Source organism: Rutidosis leptorrhynchoides, chromosome 4, assembly GCF_046630445.1.
Source record: "Rutidosis leptorrhynchoides isolate AG116_Rl617_1_P2 chromosome 4, CSIRO_AGI_Rlap_v1, whole genome shotgun sequence".
NCBI classification, from domain to species: Eukaryota; Viridiplantae; Streptophyta; class Magnoliopsida; order Asterales; family Asteraceae; genus Rutidosis; species Rutidosis leptorrhynchoides.
The window spans coordinates 619,525,237-619,551,374 of record NC_092336.1 but is presented as its reverse complement, the minus strand read 5'-3'; positions in this window follow the sequence as shown (position 1 = coordinate 619,551,374).

The following is a 26,138-nucleotide window of genomic DNA, read 5'->3' as shown; positions in this document are numbered from 1 at the left end:
AGGTTTTTACGAAATGAAGACTGCCTGTGAACTAAACCATGGTCTAATGCTACATGCTTTGATCACTAAAAGAAATAATGACATACTACCGAGTGAATTAGTATCAGTAATCAGAGAAAGAATGGACGGAGTTAGAAAAGGATCCAGATGCGAAGATAATAAGTTACAATTTGGTAAAGGAAAATCAAAATCCGCAGCAAAAAGAAGAGCACGACACCTAGAAAAATGTCACAAATGCGGAAAATGGTCACATGGAGGTAAATGTTCAAATAATCAAACCTATTCAAATACCGAATTTGTTACTTTATGCAGAGACGGACCGTTCATATGTTTAGAAGAAAAGACAATGAATGCTCGAGGTTACGCCTATGCAGCCATGGAAGACCAATTAAACCGACTATCTTATGAATATAATAGATCATATAACTAAGAAATCTATCTCACAGGTATGTCTGTACAGTTTTTATTTTTATTTTATTTTTATTTTTAACCTTTTGATAATAAACGCTAATTTGTTCGCTAAAAAGTATTAAATTGGTATTAAATAAAATTAGGTTTGGCGACCGAAATTATTGATATCGTTCAAAAATTTATTACATCACTGCGAAATTTAACGTTTATTCTTAAGGTATAAATATCTTTAATCAATCAACCCAAAATATTTCAAAAATTCGTCATGAGTTAAATTAGGTCTTGGAACCGAAATTACTTTACCGAAAAGAGGGGCGCATATTTTTGATAATATTTGATTGATTAAAGTGGGATAAAAAGACAAAAAGATTTTTAATTTTATTTTTACCATGTTTTTAATCTTAATATTTAAATCTTAAATTAATATTGTAAACTTTGTAAAAACAATATATTTAAAATTGTAAATATTTGAAAAATTAATATAAGTTTGGTATGAATTTATGAATTTTTAAATTAAGTTTGGTGTGAATTTTTAAGTTTTAAAATATGAAATTTTAATTTTATGCATTTCAAATTTTAAGTTTGGTGTGAATTTTGAATTTTTAATATTAATTTTGAATTTTATATTTAAGTTGTGTGAATTTAAAAACAAAAATTTACTTTATCTCATTAAGTTAAGAATATGATTTTTAAAATTCGTCGTAAGTTGAAGACTAGGTCTCTGAACCGAAATTGCTTTACCCGAGGAAGGGACGAGAACTTTTATTATCATTATTTTTTAATCTTATTGATTTAAAGTATGCCAAAAACATTGAAAAAAAAAAAAACCCAAAAATCTTAGCTTTTAAAACAATCGCTACAAAAAGACAAATTTTAAAATTTTGTCGAGGGACGGACTAGGACATCGATCCGAAACGACCTCGTCCTAAATAACAAGGGAAACAAAATTTTAAAATTAATTTCTTAATTGTGTTATAAGTTATTATTAAAAAAAAAAAAAAAAAAAAAAAAAAAAAAAAAAAAAAAAAAAAGTAACTCCGCGACTCGCGGAGTTTTCAGTGAAAACCTCCGCGACTCGCGGAGGGACAAAATTACAGAAAAAAAATATAACCAGCTGCACGAACAGAATAACACACACACACATACTGCACTTCGAAAAAACCCGAAAAAACCCACAAAAATCATCCCAAAAACTCAATTTTTCACCGTTAATCTTCAAATTTTTCACTACAATCATGTTGAGAAGGATGATATCTAGGAACTACTCAAGAAAACAGGTACAATTACACCCCAAATCACCTTTAAATCCGAATTTTAGTGTGTTCTTGAGCATATTTTCATAATTTGAATTTTGTTAATTTTTAGTGTAATTAGTGTTAAATTGTTAGTATATTATGCATGTATAACCTAGATTGATGCTTGTTAACATGATTTGAAGCCAAAAACTTCAAAATCTTTAGAATCTAGGGTTTGTGTTCTTGAGCAATTTGGGGCTTTTTGATATAAACAGGTTATGGCCGATTTTTGTCATGAATTGTTGCTAAATTGAGTAGTGTAACATGTCTAGGTAGTTAAATGATCCAAACTTTGAGCCTAAACATGATTTTGAGAATTAAAGTGGACTTTTTCAAGTCCAAAATTCATGAACTTGATTTTTGAAAGATAATGCCATTTGAGACTTGTTTATTTGCTAGTAATGATTATTTTGACATGTTATTTGAGTTGAATGCTTATGAACTTGGCGAAAATTTTCGTATATGCTTATTTGAAAAAGTGTAGATTTGATAAAAATGTGAAAATAAGCTTAAGTTTGATATAAATTGATAATGTCATTATAATTATTTTGATTGATGATTTTGCTGACACTAATGCATATTTGGATGCACAAAATTTGTGTTTGATGTGTTTTGCAGACTGAAAGGGGTGAATCTTCATCCCAAGCCCGCCATGCTCCTGCTGAGAACTTGGAACAACAGGAGGTAGATAACTACTACAAGCAGGATGTACCTCATCCAGTCATGACCTTTTCAGATATGCACTTGGAACAGTTGCACCCGAACCTGCGATTTGACAGACTTTGGATAGATTATCCAAAATATCAACGGGGTTTGCATACTCTTCACTCTAAGGTTGTTGAGGTACCAAGGGTCATAGAATGGGGACCCTTGGAAGCTGTAGAATTGGCCGGGCCAATTAGGGAATTACTGGTACAGAGGTATGGTAATTCTTCTTTTAATGACTGGATATGTTTATTCACCATACGCAGACCTGTATATAAAGTATGGTGTGAAGAGTTGTTATGTAGTATAGAGTTGAATGATCGGGTAGCTAGTTTAACCGATCGTTCTTTTGTTAGATTTTTGTTAGGCGGTTCGATGCGCCACATGTCTTTACTAGACATGGCTCAGGCTTTACGTATATATACGCCTGAGGAATTAGCGTCTGCCGATTGTAGAGGATTGATACTAAACGGTAGGAAAATAGATGAAAATTTTGATACACACGGTGTGTGGAGTCAAATGACAAGCCATCACCGTTTCAAAGGAGGAAACTACTCTTATTTGGATATAGATAGAGCCGAATTAAGAGTAATACATAGGTTTTTAGCTAACTCGATTACACAAAGGGGTAAAAACAAAGAAAAGGTAAATGAACAAGATTTGTTTTACCATATGTGTATTCGAGACCCACACAGCGCTGTAAGTATACCATATTGTGTGGGTTATTATTTATCAGCTATGGTTCGAGGGATGCGTCCACATAGCATAATAGGAGGTGGTATTTTTATTACTTTGATTGGTGAATATCTCGGTGTGGATATAAGTCGGGGGGGATTATTAGTAGAAGAGCCGGAACCCCGCGACACTATAGGTTTAAATGTGTACCATGGTGCGAAAGTGTTGAAGCGGCGAAACAACGCCGCAGTACGATACAATGGTAGACATCCACAGGTAGAGAGAAACCAGGAACAAGGTAATGTAGGAGGGGGGAACCAGATGCAAGAAATGCAAAGGTTTATAGCTTCTCAGGAATACGAAAATGCTAGACAGAGAGCATTTGAAGATTGGCAAGTTCATCAGAACCAGATCATAGCGCATTGCCAACATATAGGTAGAAACTATATTCCTACACCGAAACCCGTCTTCCCTCCTTGGTCGATAGAGATGCAGCCACCATATCCTACGTATGACCCTGCCGAGGCATTCTATAGCACTTATGGTTATGCGTGGAACCCCTATTGGTACCAATATCATCCTTAGTTTACTTATTTTTATTTTTATTTTGTAATTTGTAATTATTGATATGTTTAATATTTTTGTTAATATTGTAATCATTTTTATAATTTCTAACTTTTATTCTTAGATTTTAATAATTTTTGAATGTGGGGTAATATACCAAACTTCAAAAATATGTATATATGTTTGCAGTTTATCTTATGTAAACAACAGGGTAAAACAACGCATTTTCAAAGACTGGCATTAAGTTCAGCAAAAGCAAGTAATTTTGACGACAATGATGCAAAATACATGTGAAATAACAACAAGACGGAATGAACAAATGACGTGCACCATTTATCATTCAGCAAACAAACGCCAATATATTTGGAAATTTTGGTAAAAATTTAATCATTTTCACACAAATCACCCTCAATAATTTAAATTGTTACTGATTTCTTGCAAATGAGGGCATTGCAAGATCTTAAGTGTGGGAAGGGATTAAATTCTTTCGGATTTTAAAATTTTTTACTTTATACACTTGGTTACCATTAAAAATACTAGTAAAGCAGTAGTTGTATTAGAATCTAGTGCTCTCTGATAATAAAGAACAGCCCTGGTCTTATATACTGACTACCCAATTCTAGTAAAATTTTTAAAAAATTTTCAAATAAATGAATTCAAAATCATGTTTAAACATATTTATGAACGATAAAACTAGGTTTTAACACCGAAATTATTGTTACCTCGGAAAGGAGATAAATTGAGAAACAAACTAAAATGTTAAAATTCATTTAAAATGGAATAGAGGACGATAAAAAAGAAAAAAAATAAAAAGCCAAGTGTGGGAAAATTTACCAAGTTATTTTAAACATATGCCACATATATTTGTAACAAATAACTGAAAATACTTTTGCTTTGGACTAAACTAAACTGTTTTACCCAATGAAAGAAAAGAAGAGATGGATCTACACGATGAATCAATTCCATCATTAAAAGGAAGTAAAGTCTTCCGAAAAAGACACGCGCTTCTTGATTTAGGTCATGAAGTTGTCGTTCAGACCAGCTGTAGGTTGACGAAAAATCTAGAAAAGTCATCACTAAAATCAGCAGGAAATCCACGGACCTCAGCATTAAACAGGGTCGCCAAGTGGTCAGATTTATCCTAACCATGAGAAGGATTTATCTCGTACAATGGGGGGCACTATGCAAATTAGCTGGATAAGACTAATGAATCAGATCCCCAGAAAGGATAATCTCCTTAAAGATTAAAAATCAGCTTTTAAGCCTGATATTACTCAATCCTTGAGATTGACCTTAAAGATTGAGAATTACAAACTCATGGAATTCAATGATATCTAAACTCGAGCTTGAACGAGAAAATATTTTGATCAAAAATACAAACCGATTTGTTTTCTGAAAACCCTATTTTTCAATGCGTTCATTACGATTGAACGTAAAATCCTAGGAATTCACCTGGAATTCATTAGGTCACCTGAACTAAATCGGGTGTCAACCGTAAGAACGGTGGTTGCATAGCATGGTCAAAGACAGGACCTTGTGCCAAACCGACAAATTATAAGGGTGAGCTTTTACTATTGCTCCTACCAAGGATAGTAATTGCGTCCGACACGTTATAGACCATAATTAAAAGCATGTCACGGGACATTGCCTTAAACAGTTGCTTGTTCAACGCTTTCCTTTACAACCGGACGGTAGTTTGCCGAAAGGTAATATACGGAACAAGTAAACTGGACGTGTTGCTTTCCAAATACAAGGTTAGCAAGTGGGTGACACAAAACCGCAAGTTTTGAGCTAAAATTTTCAAATCTGAAACCCACCAAACCCACAAATATTTTGCAAACACCGGTAAAGGGTTATTCCGGAAAACTTATCTAGGGTAAAAACTAGATTTAATTTTCAAAAAGATCAAATGTTTTCATAAAGATCCAATTTCCTTAATGGATCTAAATTTTTATAGTCATGTGGGACTGTAAACCATATCGTTACTACCATTGTTTATACCGCCGTATAGAAATCACTGATGTACAAAGTGTGAAGAATAAAGAAGTGATTCTAGTATTTCAAGACAATATTGCTTGAGGACAAGCAACGCTCAAGTGTGGGAATATTTGATAATGCTAAAAACGAACATATATTTCATAGCATTATTCCTCAAGAAAGACAAGCTTTTAGTTGCAATTGTTCTATTTACAAGTGATATTCGTTTAAATAATAAAAGGTGAAGACAAAAGACAGATTCGACGAATTGAAGACGCAAACGACCAAAAAGCTCAAAAGTACAAAAGACAATCAAAAAGGTTCCAAATATTGATAAGAAACGTCTCGAAATCACAAGAGTACAAGATTCAAAACGCAAAGTACAAGATATTAAATTGTACGCGAGGACGTTCGAAAATCCGGAACCGGGACCAGAGTCAACTCTTAACGCTCGACGCAACGGACTAAAAATTACAAGTTAACTATGTATATAAATATAATATAATATATAATTAATTATATTAATTATATATATATTATATATATATATTATTAAAACCGTCGGCAGCCAGAAACTTCAAGGGTGTGAAATGAAAATACCTCTCCGCGACTCGCGGAGTTTGAAGGGCTTTTTGCCGCGAGTCGCGGAGCCCCAAAATTCATTTCTGGCTATAAAGCCAACCGAATTCTGATCGAATTTAACATCATATTTTTTCTTCTCTTCATACGAAGTAATATATATTTATATTTATAATTTATATTTTAATTTTAATTATAATTCTAATAATAAGGGTATGTTAGCGAATGTTGTAAGGGTGTAAGTCGAAATTCTGTCCGTGTAACGCTACGCTATTTTTAATCATTGTAAGTTATGTTCAACCTTTTTACATTAATGTCTCGTAGCTAAGTTATTATTATGCTTGTTTAAAACGAAGTAATCATGATGTTGGGCTAATTACTAAAATTGGGTAATTGGGCTTTGTACCATAATTGGGGTTTGGACAAAAGAACGATACTTGTGGAAACTAGGCTATGGGCTATTAATGGGCTTTATATTTGTTTAACTAAATGAAAGTTTGTTAATGTTAATATAAAGATTTACAATTGGGCGTCCCTATAAATTACCATATACACTCGATCGGACACGATGGGCAGGGTATTTATATGTACGAATAATCGTTCATTTAACCGGACACGGGAATGGATTAATAGCCACTAGAATAATTAAAACAGGGGTGAAATTACATTCAAGGGTAATTGGTGTAATTGTTAACAAAGTAGTAAAACCTTGGTTTACACGCAGTCGATAACCTGGTGTATTCATTAAACAAAGTATTAAAACCTTGTTACAATTCGAATCCCCAATTAGTTGGAATATTTATCTTCGGGTATAATAATAATTTGACAAGGACACTTGCAATTTATATTTATGACTGATGGACTGTTATGGACAAAAACCAGACGGACATATTGAATAATCCAGGACAAAGGACAATTAACCCATGGGCATAAAACTAAAATCAACACGTCAAACATCATGATTACGGAAGTTTAAATAAGCATAATTCTTTTATTTCATATTTAATTTCCTTTATTTTATATTTAATTGCACTTCTAATTATCGCACTTTTATTTATTGTTATTTCATTTTATCGCACTTTTAATTATCGTACTTTTTAATTATCGCAATTTAATTTTTATCGCATTTTTATTATTCGCAATTTCATTATCGTTATTTACTTTACGCTTTAATTTAAAGTCTTGTATTTATTTTATATTTTACATTAGGTTTTAACTGCGACTAAAGTTTTAAAATCGACAAACCGGTCATTAAACGGTAAAAACCCCCCTTTTATAATAATAATATTACCTATATATATATATTTGTATTTTTTATAAAAGTAAACTAATATAGCGTTGAGCTTTGCTTAAAGATCTCCCTGTGGAACGAACCGGACTTACTAAAAACTACACTACTGTACGATTAGGTACACTGCCTATAAGTGTTGTAGCAAGGTTTAAGTATATCCATTCTATAAATAAATAAATATCTTGTGTAAAATTGTATCGTATTTAATAGTATTTCCTGCTAAAAATTAATAGTATTTTATACCCCTCTGCTTTGACATCAATATGTTCTACCACAAAGGACAAACAGAAGAGTACCACCAAAAAGGTATTCTCCAGAAAGAGAAGCTCAAAGATTGAGATACCAAATTGCTAACATTGCTTGGGGAAATCTATCAAATGAAGCACAAAAATTGAACTCTGCCCTATATTCTGAAGAAATTCCAGCTACAGTTGATCAAGCAATGAAATTCGAAAAATGGAAGAGAGCTATGAAAGAGGAGATAGAAGAACTTAAGGAAAATGAAACATGGGAAAAATGTACGATCCCTAAAGGAAAAAACCTGTAGGGTACGAATGGGTATTTACAATAAAACGAAAACCAGATGGCACTATTGAGAGGTATAAAGCACGTCTTGTTGCCAAGGGATACACTCAGACCTATGGAATAGTTTATTTCGAGACTTTTTCCCCCGTAGCAAAGATTGATACTATCCGAGTGCTCTTCTCTATTGCTGCAAATGAAGATTGGCCACCTCACCAATTTGATGTGAAGAATGCTTTTCTCCGTGGCGAATTAAAAGAAGAGGTTTATATGGATGCTCCTCCAGGATTTGCAGAACACTTCAATGATAGGGAAGTTTTTCGACTTAAAAAATCTTTATATGGACTTAAACAATCTCCACGGGCTTGGTTTGGGAAATTTACATTATTTATGAAAAAATATGATTTCAAACAAAGTAACTCAGATCATACTCTCTTTTTTAAACGAAAAGGAAACTTAATTACATGTCTAATATTTTATGTTGATGATATGATAATAACAGAAAATGATAAGGATGAAATCTCCAACCTAAAAATGAACTTATTTAAAGAATTTGAAATGAAAGATTTAGGCAAACTCAAATATTTCTTGGGGATTGAAGTATTAAGATCCCAACAGGGAATATTTATTTGTCAAAAGAAATACGTTCTTGATTTCCTTGTAGAAACATGTATGATTAACTGCAAACCAGCAGAAACTCCTATGATTCCAAATCAAAAGCTATATATGGAAGATGAAGCCAAACTTGCTGATAAAAGGCAATATCAAAGGATTGTGGAAAAACTCATCTACCTCGCCCACACTTGGCCAGATATAGCACATGCAGTAGGAGTTGTGAGTCAATTCATGCATCAACCACAAGTTCACCATATGGAAGCAGTTTTGAGAATTATCAGATACTTAAAGAAAACAGTGGTTGTTTTTAAAAGAAATGGACATCTAAAGACTCAGATATACACTGATGCAAGCTGGGCAGGAGAGAAAGGGGACAGGAGATCCACTTTCGGATTCTTCACACTAGTCGGGGGTAACCTAGTGGCATGGAGAAGTAAGAAACAAAATGTTGTCTCACTATCAAGTGCCGAATCAGAATTTAGAGGGATAGCAAAAGGAGTAGTCGAAGCCCTATGGATCAAGAAGTTACTGACAGAGATTGGTTTTTCTCCAAAGGAAGCAATTCAAATCTACTGCGACAATGAAACAGCTATTGCCATCTCAGAAAATCCAGTTCAGCATGATCGTACTAAACATGTGGAAATAGACCGGCATTTTATCCGAGAAAAATTAGATGATGAAGTAATCTCCCTTCCATCTATCAGCTCAGAAGACCAACTTGCTGATATCCTCACCAAATCAATCAACGAGAGATTGTTCAATGATGTTCTTGGCAAGTTGAATATTGGAAACCCCACTATTCAACTTGAGAGGGAGTATTAGAACACAACCATATTAAGAAGTCAACAAAGTCAAATAACCAAGTATGGTTATTTGACTTTTTGGGGTCAGATTATAGGATCATCACTTCCCATTTTAAAAGTGTCACAAGGGTCAACTAGCTGCCAAATTCAACGGGTCAAAAACATATCCAGCCTGCAACATTTTCATAACAGTTTTAGGGGTTCCAAAAGTCAATTTGGAGCCAACCTCTTTTAGGAAGTTGTTGTTAGAATGTTTCTTGTATATAACACTTGATAAAATGTAAACAAAGCATCCAATTCAATTGTATTCAATATATCATAAATCAAATGCAAGATCAGATCACTTTCATATTATCAATCTTTCTTATTATCAATAAAACAGTAATAATTAAAGTAAACGAAAAATTATTTTTTTAGTGTGATATTATCGTCGTATATTTCTGTGTTAACCTCTAAAATCACATATTTACCCATCTAGAGAGGATAATATCACATATGTCAATCTTAATCTCTAAAATCAAACATATTTACTCACTTAAAGAAAAAAAATATCACATATGCTCATCTTAAACACTTACACTCATCGGATATATCTTTAAATGTTGTAATATCAAATATATAACAAATCTAAATAGCATAACTCTCATATTTACCCATTTTAATTATAATTATATTAAGGTATATAACTTGAGAAATATCCGAACCACTACCGTACCACCGTGTAAAAATATATAATCCAAATACAAAAATCTCTGGTATAATCAGAAACCACAAAACAAAGATGATACAATAATCAATCAAACCAAATACTACTCAACAAAAGAGCCAATCCTTAATACAATAAACTAAAAGAAGTTAAGTGATCAATACAATATGAAGATCACAAGATGATGATCTAAATGACATGAAATTGGGATTGTAGAGAGCAAATCCAAAAATCAGAGAAAAAGCTAAAGAGATGGATGAATCGGGTTACTTGAAACCCTAATTGTTCCAGCATATATTCACTTTTTGAAATAACAAGGACCATCAAACTGTCAACATATTTACTCCTTGAGCTCCAAGTATTAAAAAGAAGAATTCCAACCCTTCTAGGATTCAAACTTTAACAAGACATGTCCAAAATAAACCTGTCAAATAATCTAGAACAAACCGCAAGTGTGAAACTATAAAAGAAGAAAATAAGTTTGGTTGAGTTTACATAAGTCAACACATCGGACCTCCATCGGACAATCGAACCTCCACCAGACAACCGAACCATCACCGAACCACTGACCATTGAACCACCGGACCACCATACTAATTACTAAGCTTATCAACATTACTATTGTATTTAGGATATAAGTATAAAATTATGAAATAGTTATTCATTCTTCAAAACCGCGGTGTATATTATAATTTTTTTGATTTATCTTTGTAAACTCATGTGTATTCACCGGTTAAAATAAGAACGTATAAAAAGAAAACTTATTTTATATCATTTTTATCAAAAGATCATTTTATCAAAAGATTAAATATTCACATATGAATGAGGTTATTACATATATTTTACTCGTAATAATTAACATGACTTTCAACTAATAATTAATAATTATAATCTATCTATAGTTAATATTAAAATGCTATAATGATAATGTCATTATTAGGCTAATTCCTTTTTGAGAAAAAATTAAAAAGAAAAAGAAAAAATCTAAGCATGGTGAGTGATGTCATTAATTTAAATAATTTTATATTAAAATTAAATCTTATTAATTAATTATTATTATTAAATCTTATTAATAATTATTTTAATTATTAAAATTAAATAATTTTGAATTATGGTAATTAATCATTTTGAATTGAGTACGAGAAGGTATAAAAGCTAGACAGAAAAAAATTAATTCTAAATTTATATTTTAATTTAGACTTTTAAAATAAAATGACAATCAATATTATCTCTTATGATTTGATGTGGATTGTTTAATATGTATTTTAGGTGTTTGATGAAATGTTCAGCTGACGAGTTTCTTAGTCGGACATTGTAGTTCCACGGGTCATTAAACTAAATAACTTTAGCATTTACGTTCACTTAATATCTAAAACATATCATTAAACTCTTTCGTTTAAACAAACACGTGATTCCACGGGTCATTTCACTAGTTATAATTATTATTCCTTTCGAGAAATAGTACCCTTTCATTTAAAAGTTTAAATGAGAGTCGATGCTGACAGCTATATGGGCTTACAGGCCTCGGTTATTATAAAGGGCCTAGGGACTCTTGAACGTAGTATACATATCTTTCGCATGTAGATGTGTTTCGACTCCATCTTTCAAAAAAGTAAAATTCGCCGATATACACCTTTTTCAATGTTTTCATGCAATATATACTTTTTTTTTAAAAAAAAAGAAAAAATTGTCAATATACACTATCAGGGCGACCAAGTTTTTGATCGACCACCCTTTTAACTTGGTCGACCACCTCATTTTTCAAGGTAGTCGACCAAACTTCATTCAGTGCATGATCGACTACCATGTAAACATGGTCGATTACCACCTAATTTAAACATGGTCGACCCACAAGCAAAAAATCAACGCGGGCGACCAAAGAGTTGGTCGACTACCAAAAAGTGTGTCAAAAAAATGACATCCACCCAACTATTCAACCTCCTACATGTAAATTTCATACCTCCCACCTATAAATTTTAACACATGGTAGTGATATCTACACAACCAATTTTTACAAATACACAACCAAACATGCTTTACAGTGTTGTACTGTACAACACTGTAAAGCATTTTTGGTTGTGTATATATCATCACCCACCCAACTATTCAACATAAAATCATGTATACCAAATCTAAACACTAAGAGGATCCAGCCAAATTCACAATAACAAATGCGTTTAAACCGATTTTACAACAGTTTAAACCGATTTTACAACAATATATACCATTTTACCCCAGAAGAAAAAATCTCCACTGTTTACCCTCATTTTTGTGTCTGATGTACTTCGATGTACTCGATAATATACATGAATTATGGATTACGTCATTAAATTCATCCAAGATATCTAATGATGTCAACCTACTGAAAAAAGAAAGTGCTTTTAAAATCATGGCTAACTTGTTTAAGTGCTTTTAAAATCATGGCTAACTTGTTTTCTAAGAGGTGGAAATACTGGAGAAATTAATAATTCTCAGTACCTGATGCAACTCAATATCCAGTCTTCCCATGAGTTTTAGCAGATTATGAGAATAAAGATCTGGACTTAACTGATGAAAAAACAAAATTCTTCTCAAAAAATAAAATTCATATATGTTTTACGCACAGACTATATGAATCCCATCAATTTTTTTGACACATTTTTTGATAGTCAACCAACTCTTTGGTCGCCCACGTTATTTTTTTGCTTGTGGGTCGACCATGTTTAATTGAGGTGGTAATCGACCATGCACTGAATGAAATTTGGTCGACTAATTAGAAAAATGAGGTGGTCGACCAAATTAAAAGGGTGGTCGACCAAAAATTTGGTCGCCCTGATGTTGTATATTGACAATTTTAATATATATATATATATATATATATATATATATATATATATATATATATATATATATATATATATATATATATATATATATATAGTGGTAGGATCAAGAGGGAAGTAACAAATCGGGGGAAGCGGGGGGAAGCAAAAACATTTTTTTTCTTCGTTTTTTGAAAAAACTTTGTTCACGAACATTATAGATGGGATGAAAATATGAACATTTCGTAGAGACACTTTGTGATAAATGTTTTTATTTTGGCGGAAAAACGCTCGAAGAAGTAATATATAACAATTATCGTGTTTTTCGAGCGTATGTTGAGGTTTTAGCTATTGGGGTTTAGATATTAGGGTTTAGATATTAGGGTTTATAGGGTTTAGATATTAGGGTTTAGAAATTTAGGGTTTAGGGTTTAGATTTAGGATTTAGATTGAGTTTTTAACACGAACGGTTTAGAGTTTAGAGTTTAGAGTTTAGAGTTTAGAGTTTAGGGTTTAGGGTTTAGGGTTTAGGGTTTAGGGTTTGGTGTTTTGGATTTATGGAATAAACCCAAAACACCAAACCCTAAACCCTAAACCCTAAACTCTAAATCGGGCTAAATTTTACTTCACAAAACATGGAAAAAAAAAACGTTCATATTCTTCACGAACAATATTATCTTGAATGTTATTTTTGTCGATTGTTTTCCCGCCTAAATAATAACATTCATCACGAAGTGTCTCTTCTAAATGTTCATATTTTCGTGTGATCTTGATGCGGTAAAACAAAATTCCAAAAAAAAACGAAAAAAAAAAAAATTTGCTTCCCCACGCTTCCTCCCGATTGGTTATTTCCCCATTGATCCTGCCCCCATATATATATATATATATATATATATATATATATATATATATATATATATATATATATATATATATATATATATATATATATATATATATATATATATATATATATATATATATATATATATATATATATATATATATATATTATGAAATATTAAAAAAAAAAAAGTGTATGTTGGCTAGTTTCCCTTCAAAAAATATGTTTCATTTTTATTTAGTCTCATTTGTTATTCTCTCTAAGGTTGTATTCTCGAGTTTTTCTTTTAGCGGAAAAGAGTGGAGAAGAAAGAAAATGAGAATGTTTTACTATCCTTCCCAATCCGTCCAAATATGGGCGGAGAGTTTTTGTGACAAAATCTAAACGTACTATCCTTCCTAATCATCTCCTCTCCTCTTTCCTTTCCGCTGAAATTTAAAACTCGAGAATCGCTGTTATTTTTTAATCTATCAATCTCCTCTCTTTTCCCTCATAAATAAATCTCGAGAATACAGCAAGTTAATTATTAAACAGATCTTGTCAAACTTGTCTTGTATAGAGGGTGAAAAATTGACATTTAAACAATGTATTTTAATTCTAACAAAAATTGTCAAAGGAGTACAATCTTAAATGTGAAATAATATAACTCTCGTGTTTATTAAGTTGTCGATTAGGAGTAATACTAGTGAAATGACCCGTGAAATCACGGGTTTGTTTAAACGAAACAATTTAATGATATCTTTTAGATAATAAGTGAATGTAAATGTTACGCTAAAATAGTACATCAATAGTTGGGAATTCTCTTTCAAGTCATACCTATGTTCCATTCACAATCAAGTGTTTCATCATCCTCAAATCACCTTCATCAGCAATGTCTTCCTCTTCAAGAGACTCTCAATCATCATCTTCGTCAGTATCATCTTGTCCCTGCTCATGTATTAATTTACAAATAGTTTGCACCTGTAGCAGTTTAATATTTTCAACTTTCATTTCATTTTAAGCATTTAAACATTTGATCAAACACATGATGGTCATAAAATTAATCATAAACTTGTAAATATGTAGCTCACTGTTTATAGACAAAGCTTGCAAATAGATAGTAACCAACAAAAGATGCATGAACTTACAAATTATCACAAGTTGGTCTCTTCTTTCCATATCAAGAATCTCCTTGTAAACTATAAAAGCTAAAGACTCACTGCAACATCACATAATAAAGACCTCTTCAGACCATATGTCAAAAAGGTTTTTAGAAAATTTTAGTTCTTAAAACTCGTAAATTGTTTTATTTAAATGAGTATAATTTGGTTTGCATCATACCATCCAATATCAATTGTAACACCGGTCATTTTTTTTTTTTTAAATACACAGCGGAAGACTTTATTAACAAACACAATATAAGTCACGTCATTAAGTTTAAGTTTACACAACGGTGTTACGTTATTACAAAACATTATTTATACAAAAGTCAACATCAGAGTTGAATTGTCAAACATGTCTTCTGCAATAGCACCCATTCCAATTGGCAGTACCTAAACTTGCAAGGGGGAAAATATGTGGGGGATTAGCGCACCGCTAAGTGAATGGAATCTATCTAACAGATATAGCTTAAGCCACACACAAGCTATATACATCAACAGTACTTGCTAACTACCAACTAACATATAATAAGACAATACGAGGATCGGCGGCTTGTACGAGCACACGACTCCCAGCTGATCGGACTCGAGTCTACCGATAGTCCCTGCTACTCAATTCACAGTATAGTTATCCAGATGCAGGGGATGCATCATTCACACTATACTCCACAATCAGTAGCCTATGGACCCAACCTCCCCTAGGCACGGTTGACCTCATACGGACTCTAACCTCTCCTAGGCACGGTCTCGAGTCCCCAGTCTCCCTAAGCCCGACTGGTGCCATTCACACAGTGTACACATAAATCACATACAACATCAGGCATACTATATTATTCTAACATGGCAATTTCTACACTATGCATGGTAAAAGAGTCAACCACAGTAGCATTATATGCTACTTAAACTCTATCCGGAGATAGACCCACTCACCAATTACCAGCAACTGCTCAGTTATTATTTCTGAGCCTCCTCCTTGTCCTTATAACCTGAGAACAGCAAAAACCAAGTTAATATACATATCCAATAAATAATATAATCATTTTATACGATTAACTAGATCATAACACCATATATTCATAATTTTATGAGTCTACATCATGACTCCACTCAATAATGGCATACAGGTGCGTGCAAAACACGACATACACACTAAAACTCCTTTTTCGGCCCAAAAACAGTTTGATCTAGTTTCTTAAAAGTTCACCATTAAAAAGTATTCTTTATTACGATTCTAACGATAGTTTATTCATCAAAAACGGAATTACGTTTTGAAAGTTACGCCCGTTTCAATTTCATAAAAGTGCTGTAGCAAATAGTGACACTGCAGCAACTCGGTACTGTAGCAAAATAGTGACACTGTAGCAACCCGGTACTGTAACAACTCGGTACTGTAGCAAATCGGGGATACTGTAGGAACTCGGGGATACTGTAGCAAATAGTGACACTGTAGCAAATAGTGACACTGTAGCAGGTCGGGTACTGTAGCAGTTCGGGCACTGTAGCAAAATACTGTAGCAAAATACTGTAGCAACTGGGTTTCGAAGCAGTTCGCTGTTTTTACGATTTTTTTTCCCAAAAACTCGATTTTTGAGCGATTTTGATCAAATTTTAAGCACATGGAAGCTACTAAACATATATACAACCTATTTCTAACATCTATTGATGTTTTTAAACATCAAACAACAAGATTTGAGCTAATTTCTTCAAAAACTCATAATAACACTAAAACCCAATTTTCAACAAGATTAATACATAAATCTTTGTAATACTTACCTTAAGATGATCACAAGAACACAAGGAATCGATTGCTAACTTCAATTAATCCAAAAGCTCACAAATCAAGTTAGGGTTTATGATCATGGTGCGTTTGGTATGCGTTTGTGTGTGTGTGTTTATTTTGAAAAATGGTAGAAGAATCCAGGACATACACTTAATATTGGGTTATAAACCCATACCCCATATCACACGGGTATTTACCAGTTATCTAATTTCTTTCGTACTTAATTTGGCAACCCTAACGGAGTCCAAATTAAATAAACCAACATGTTCTGGGACCCTTGTCACAAATTGGTCACAACACAATTATAATAAAACACTAATAAAATAATTAAAATAAAAGCACTTAAGACTAAGCACAAACCCTAAGGGCAAAATAGGCAACTTACAACTAGCCCGGGTTTCAGTCTGTTACAAATCCACCCCCTTAAGAAGATTCCGTCCTCGGAATCTGGTCTTGGCCAAACAAACGAGGGTAGCGATTTCTCATCAACTCTTCTGTCTCCCACGTAAAGTTAGAACCCAAACTGTGTTTCCACTCAATCAACACCATCGGAATCTCTTTCTTTCTCAGCTTAGTCACCTTTTGGTCAACCACACGGACCGGCTCTTCCACCAATTTCTTATTCAAATCGTCCCTTAAATCTTCTAAAGGAAGAAGTTGTGTTTCATCGTCGACTTTACACTTACGAAGATAACATACGTTGAATGTATTATAAATACCAGCTAACTCTGGCGGAAGATCTAACACCACAGTCTGATCATTCAACACTTCACTAATCGGAAACGGACCAATAAATCTCGGTGCTAACTTACCACGTTTACCGAATCTGATAACCCATTTCCATGGCGAAACTTTTAGATACACTCGTTCACCCACATTAAAGGTTACCGGACGTCTACGCGGATCAGCATACATTTTCTACCTGTCTCTAGCGGCTTTCAACTTTTCTCGAGCAATTGCAACTTTTTCGGCTGTCATTTGAACAATTTCAGGACCTGCAAACTGTTTCTCCCCAGCTTCTAACCAACAAGTCGGAGTTCTGCAACGACGACCGTATAACATTTCGTAAGGCGGCATTCCTATGCTCGAATGATAAGAATTATTATACGCGAATTCAACCAACGGCAAATGTGTATCCCACGAACCACCGTATTCTAACACACAAGCCCTTAACATATCCTCCAAAGTCTGTATCGTTCTTTCACTATGTCCGTCTGTCTGAGGATGATAAGCTGTACTTAAATTCACACGTGTACCCAGATTCTGTTGAAGACTATTCCAAAAATTTGACACAAATCTGGAATCTCTGTCTGGAATGATCGATAATGGCACACCATGACGACTAACTATTTCTTTCACATACAATTCGGCTAACTCACTTAACGAAGCTGTCTCACGAGTAGCATGAAAATGAGCACTTTTAGTTAGACGATCCACTATTACCCAAATCATATCATGTCTTTTCTGAGTTCGAGGTAATTTGGTCACAAAATCCATCGTTATATGTTCCCATTTCCACTATGGAATTTGTAACTGACGTAACGAACCATAAGGTTTCCGATGTTCTGCCTTCACTTGAGAACATATATGACACTTTTCGACATAACGGGCGATATCTGTTTTCATTGTTGGCCACCAATACACTATTTTCAAATCATGATACATCTTATTACTACCCGGATGTACTGTCAATCTGGATTTGTGAGCTTCCGTCATGATTAAATCCCTCAAATCTCCAAGCTTAGGCACCCAAACACGATTGTTTAAGGTCTTTAGTCCACGTGAGTCATCAATTAAGTCCATTTTTCGTTTGGTCATTTGTTCAGATTTAATATGTTCGTCCTCTAAAGCACAGGCCTGAATGGTTTTTAAGCTGTTAATCAAATCTAAAGTTATATTCAAACGAAGAAATTTCACATTTTCACTTGACTTTTTACGACTTAGCGCATCTGCAACCACATTTGCCTTACCCGGATGGTATTTAATTTCACAATCGTAATCTTTGATCAACTCTTGCCATCGTCTCTGATGCATATTCAATTCTTTCTGTGAGAAGATATACTGCAAACTCTCGTGATCTGTACATATAACACAATGGGTTCCATACAAATAGTGTCTCCACAGTTTCAAAGCAAACACTACTGCAGCCATTTCAAGATCATGCACTGAATAATTCTTCTCATGAACTTTCAACTGTCGTGAGGCGTAAGCGATTACTTTATCTCTTTGCATTAATACACAACCCAACCCAGCAAATAACGCATCACAGTATACCACGAAGTCGTCTGAACCTTCCGATAAAGCTAATACCGGTGCCTGACATAGTAACTGTTTCAAAATCTGAAAAGCCTTTTCCTGTTCATCAGTCCATCGAAAGGCTACATCTTTACGAGTCAACTTAGTCAACGGACCCGCTATTTTCGAGAAATCCTTGATAAATCTGCGATAATAATCGGCTAATCAGCGAAAACTCTTAATCTCAGTCGGAGTCTTTGGAGAATTTCAATTCATTACCGCTTCTATCTTTGTCGGATCAACTTTTATACCCTCGGCACAAATCACATGACCCAAAAACTGCACTTCACGTAACCAAAATTCACACTTTGAAAATTTTGCAAATAGTTGTTCACGTTTCAACATGTTCAAAACCTGTCTCAGATGTTCAGCATGTTCACTTTCGGTCTTTGAATACACTAGTATATCGTCTATAAACACAATCACAAACTTATCTAAAAACGGACGACACACTCTATTCATTAGATCCATGAAGATTGCTGGCGCATTCGTCAACCCAAACGGCATGACAAGAAATTCATAATGACCATACCTTGTTCTGAACGCTGTTTTTGGTATATCTGATTCAGCAACACGAACCTGATGATATCCGGATCGTAAGTCTATCTTAAAAAAGAATGAAGCACCCTGTAACTGATCGAACAAATCGTCTATTCGAGGTAACGGATACTTATTATTCACTGTTCTTTTGTTCAATTCACGATAATCAATACACATACGCATTGACCCATCTTTCTTTTTAACAAACAATACCGGAGCACCTCACGGTGAAGAACTCGGTCGAATAAACCCACGATCTAATAACTCTTGAATCTGTGACATCATTTCACGGATTTCAGACGGCGCTAATCGGTATGGAGCTTTTGCAACTGGAGTTGTTCCAGGAACCAACTCAATCTTATATTCGACTTCCCTTACCGGCGGCAGACCTGGTAACTCATCTGGGAACACTTCGGGAAAGTCTGATACTATCGGAATATCGGCCACTGTTTTCTTTTCTTTCTTCACATCAATCACATATGCAAGAAATGATTCACAACCCATTGCCATCGACTTTTTTGCTTTCATCATGGTTATCAACGGAAAATTATACCCACTACGCTCCCCTCGGGCCACAACACGGGTTCCATCGGTCGGACGAAAGGTAATCATTTTCCTATCACACTTAATATTAGCCCTAAGCGAGCTCAGCCAATCCATTCCTAGTACTACATCAAAGCTAGAAATAGGTAACACTAAACAAGTCACCGGGAAAGGCTTCCCTTCGATCTCTATACAAACCCCAGTCACATAGGTTGTGACGGGTGTGGTCTTACCATCGGCTACTTCTACACTAACCGGCTTGGGTAACACAGTAGCTGGTAAATTCAACTCAGCACAGAAATCTAGGGACATAAAACACCTATTGGCACCACAATCAAACAATACGCGAGCGGGTATTGAGTTGATTAGAAACATACCGGTGATCACTTCGTCGGTTGCCACAGCATTTTCAACCGACATCTGAAAAGCTCTAGCCTCTGCTGTTGAAGGGTTCTTCCTCTTCTGCCCACTCGAGGCAGTTGACCCTACGGCTGATGCTGAACACGTTCCTGACCCTGCCCCGGAACTACCACTCTTCGACGGACAACTAATTGCATGATGCCCTGGTTTATGACAACTTCAACACACACTATTTGGATACGGGCATGCTGAAGACTCATGCCCAACAACACCACACTTTAAGCATCTTCTTGTAGCCTCAGAACACTAACCACTGTGAGAAGATCGACACGTGTGACACCAATTCCCTTTACGTGATCCAGATCCAGTACTACTCTGACCACTTTTACCCTTCGATTTAAACCCACTAGACTTCTTGGATTTAGATCCTGATTGACCAGATACTTTCTCACCTTGTTGTAGCACATTACCAAACATTCTGTTTCTGGCGGCCTGAACATCACTTTCTACCATCTTAGCCATCACAACAGCTTGAGACAATGATGTAGCTGTTCTAACAAAAGTTTTGTACTCAGGCAGAATGATATTAACAAAATGCTGGATACGAGATGCTTCGTCTGGCACCCATTGTTGTACAAACCTCAGTTTATCCATAAACTTCTCTACTACCTCATCGATTGTCATTTGAGATGTCATCTTCATTTCAAGAAACTCAGTCTTGATTCGGTTCATATCAAACGGATTACAATACTGTTCACACACCTTTCCATAAAACTGCTCTCATGTGATCATACTCACTTGCTCTTTCGGTATACTAGAAATCAAAGAATCACTCCAAATCATAGCCCTACCTTTCAACAGACTACTAGCATATGTTACCTTCAGCCCGGGTTCACACTGACACGCTTCAAATACCCTTTTAACTTCTCGCAACCAATTGAGAGTTACAGTCGGATCAGTACTTCCAGAGAACTCGGAGGGTTTACAATCACGAAAATTTTTATAAGTACATCTTTTGGGTGGTTGCAAGTAAGATTGATGGAACATTTGCATTTGGTATGGATTCATCATCATGGGATTTTGGTAAGTAAAGGTGTTTTGTGGTGGCATATAATATTGGTTAGGTATTTAATTCTGAAGTTGGTTCTGTGGCACATTAGGTATCGTTTGGGATTGCGCGGTTGGGAATTCAGGTGGTGTATCATCATTTCCAGAATGCCTCGCCAATTCAAGCTCATTAATTTTGTCTTCAGCCTCCTTTAGTTTGCTCTCTAACTGAAGAATGTAACTATTCTGATCATCATCAGACTCAACACCCTCTTCTGGTGCTCTGAATGTTCCGGGGTTGGATGGGCCAGTTGCGTTTCTATCAGCCATACCTGTGCTACAAAACAGCTCATACAAAAGCTTAGTGGATAACAGTTAGTTCAATCACAACTAACACACGAATATCCTATTTTCACTTAGCCCCCATTTCCACAGACATGTTTGACTTGCCTCAGGGTTTGGGAACAAAATACGCGCACGTATCTGCTGCCAAACCATGCTCTGATACCAACTTGTAACACCGGTCATTTTTTTTTTTTTTAAATACACAGCGGAAGACTTTATTAACAAACACAATATAAGTCACGTCATTAAGTTTAAGTTTACACAACGGTGTTACGTTATTACAAAACATTATTTATACAAAAGTCAACATCAGAGTTGGATTGTCAAACATGTCTTCTGCAATAGCACCCATTCCAATTGGCAGTACCTAAACTTGCAAGGGGGAAAATATGTGGGGGATTAGCGCACCGCTAAGTGAATGGAATCTATCTAACAGATATAGCTTAAGCCACACACAAGCTATATACATCAACAGTACTTGCTAACTACCAACTAACATATAATAAGACAATACGAGGATCGGCGGCTTGTACGAGCACATGACTCCCAGCTGATCGGACTTGAGTCTACCGATAGTCCCTGCTACTCAATTCACAGTATAGTTATCCAGATGCAGGGGATGCATCATTCACACTATACTCCACAATCAGTAGCCTATGGACCCAACCTCCCCTAGGCACGGTTGACCTCATACGGACTCTAACCTCTCCTAGGCACGGTCTCGAGTCTCCAGTCTCCCTAAGCCCGATTGGTGCCATTCACACAGTGTACACATAAATCACATACAACATCAGGCATACTATATTATTCTAACATGGCAATTTCTACACTATGCATGGTAAAAGAGTCAACCACAGTAGCATTATATGCTACTTAAACTCTATCCGGAGATAGACCCACTCACCAATTACCAGCAACTGCTCAGTTATTATTTCTGAGCTTCCTCCTTGTCCTTATAACCTGAGAACAGCAAAAACCAAGTTAATATACATATCCAATAAATAATATAATCATTTCATACGATTAACTAGATTATAACACCATATATTCATAATTTTATGAGTCTACATCATGACTCCACTCAATAATGGCATACAGGTGCGTGCAAAACACGACATACACACTAAAACTCCTTTTCCGGCCCAAAAACAGTTTGATCTAGTTTCTTAAAAGTTCACCATTAAAAAGTATTCTTTATTACGATTCTAACGATAGTTTATTCATCAAAAACGGAGTTACGTTTTGAAAGTTACGCCCGTTTCAATTTCATAAAAGTACTGTAGCAAATAGTGACACTGCAGCAACTCGGTACTGTAGCAAATAGTGACACTGTAGCAACCCGGTACTGTAACAACTCGGTACTGTAGCAATCGGGAATACTGTAGCAACTCGGGGATACTGTAGCAAATAGTGACACTGTAGCAAATAGTGACACTGTAGCAGGTCGGGTACTGTAGCAGTTCGGGCACTGTAGCAAAATACTGTAGCAACTGGGTTTCGAAGCAGTTCGCTGTTTTTACGATTTTTTTTACCAAAAACTCGATTTTTGAGCGATTTTGATCAAATTTTAAGCACATGGAAGCTACTAAACATATATACAACCTATTTCTAACATCTATTGATGTTTTTAAACATCAAACAACAAGATTTGAGCTAATTTCTTCAAAAACTCATAAGAACACTAAAACCCAATTTTCAACAAGATTAATATATAAATCTTTGTAATACTTACCTTAAGATGATCACAAGAACACAAGGAATCGATTGCTAACTTCAATTAATCCAAAAGCTCACAAATCAAGTTAGGGTTTATGATCATGGTGCGTTTGGTATGCGTTTGTGTGTGTGTGTGTTTATTTTGAGAAAATGGTAGAAGAATCCAGGACATACACTTAATATTGGGTTATAAACCCATACCCCATATCACACGGGTATTTACCAATTATCTAATTTCTTTCGTACTTAATTTGGCAACCCTAACGGAGTCCAAATTAAATAAACCAACATGTTCTGGGACCCTTGTCACAAATTGGTCACAATACAATTATAATAAAACACTAATAAAATAATTGAAATAAAAGCACTTAAGACTAAGCACAAACCCTGAGGGCAAAATAGGCAACTTACAACTAGCCCGGGTTTCAGTCTGTTACATCAATCATGTAAACTGGCTACCAATAACGATTTAAACCACTATCAAACAGATCATGTAAGCCAATAACGTCAAATTGCATACACATAAAAGCATCAATAAGCAAGTTTAGCTCAAACTGAACAATCATCTTAAGATAAATTTGTATATTTAAATCAAACACCCAATGGTAATATGCAAATTAACAAAAAATCGTTCATGAGCACATTCGAGTATAGACAGTAGTAAAAAAATCATTACCTCCAAGATGGGTGTTACCATTTATGGCAAGAACCTCAAAAACACCATTATCAATTGTAAAAGTACTAACATCAAAAGTTCCACCACCAAGATCGAACACAAGAATATGCTCTTATTAAATATCAAATAAGTAATGCTTCATATGTTTTGCTGTAATCAAAGACAACAAAGAAGTAAATATGGAGTAGACATCAATCAATAACATTAGATAGTAGTAGCCTTTTGTATTAAATTTCGAATGGGTGTAAACAACACCATAACATACAACTATCCTATGTACAATAATTTCATATTAAAAAAAGATAGTCAAAATGGGTAAAAATATTTTAACATCATTTTCTTTATCTTTAATATCCACCTTCATAAGTAATTAAGAAAAGATGTATGCCAGTACCTTAAAACCTATAAATTATCATGCCTCTGTAATTACACCAAAATTGTATGATCACCTAAAAAATGTTTATATACATGGGCTATAAGTATAATATTAATCAACATGATAGTTACAGTACAAATGCAGAATGTATTTAATTCATTACCATCGCACATCAGGATCAACAATGTGCAGTGCCTCAGAGTCTCAAATTCCAAATTTGGAGGCTTAATTGCTAATATCAATCAACGACGATGCTTTATATACAAAACATTTTCACCTACACATTTAATCAAACAGTTAGCATGCATCATATGATATGAGTATTCATTAAAAAATTTAATGAAAGATTTTGTTGAGGACAACTACATATGAGTTGCAATTCAGTTCTAAAAACACTTACACACACAATTTATAAATAAAAACAACAAAATAATGATAACAAACCTAAAACTACTCACACAAACCTTAATCTTACAAGTTACAACATCAAAACCCTTAGAACTCAAATTGTCAATTGAACATTATCACTCAGAAAAGTATTTCCAGTAATAATGATAAGAAAATCATAGAAACTACTATATGATTACAAAATACATATCCTAAACACTATAACAATACTTTCGGCCGGAGTTGATTCAACATCAAGCATTAAATTGTACGGGACTATAGAAACCTGTGGATTACATTAATATTACAATAATTCATATTAATGAAAAGCACAAAAAACCCAAAATCGATCAATAATACAAAAACCTAGAAAACACCTCTGGTGTCGGGGAAGTGTGACGGGTGGTGGAAGCTGGTGACGGCGGCCAGCGATTGCCGCTTACAAACCCTAGAAAAAAACCTCAGGTGACGGGAAGTGTGACCGGTGGTGGAATCTGGTGGCAGCGGCGATGGATTGCAGCGGCATCTCGGGGATCAGTGTGGAATACTTCACTGTGTTAATGGAAGGTAAAAGAATTGTTGAATGGTTGTGATGGTTTTAAATTAGGGTCGCATAATATAAATACGGAAGGAGATTGCATATTTTTATTGTTAATTGTTAATTTTTTTAAAATGTAATTAACTAATGTTAATGACATCATCATGAATAGCTTAGATTTTTTCTTTTTATTTTTGAATTTTTTATAAGCATAGAAAATGGTTATTTATGATGTTATCATTTTAGCATTATAATAGAATCTACTATAGATAGATAGATAGATTCAATTTACCAGACCAATACCTTATGTACGTATACTTTCACATCAAGGACAATATTTTGTTCTCTTGATAACCATAACTACGTACTTATGAAATTTTGTTTCTTTTTTTTTTTAGAACATCCAAATGAATTTTGTTTAACTTGCTAACTCTAACTACACATGTAATCCGTCCGATAATAATACTAAGGTACTATGGAAAGACAAAAATAGTACGCCCCGGCCTACTAAAACTTCAAGTTATAGGTGAAGATTTTAGTTAGGTCCACCCCTGTGTGCACATGCATGATGCACCCATCAAACCTTAGCAACTTACGATCGATATATA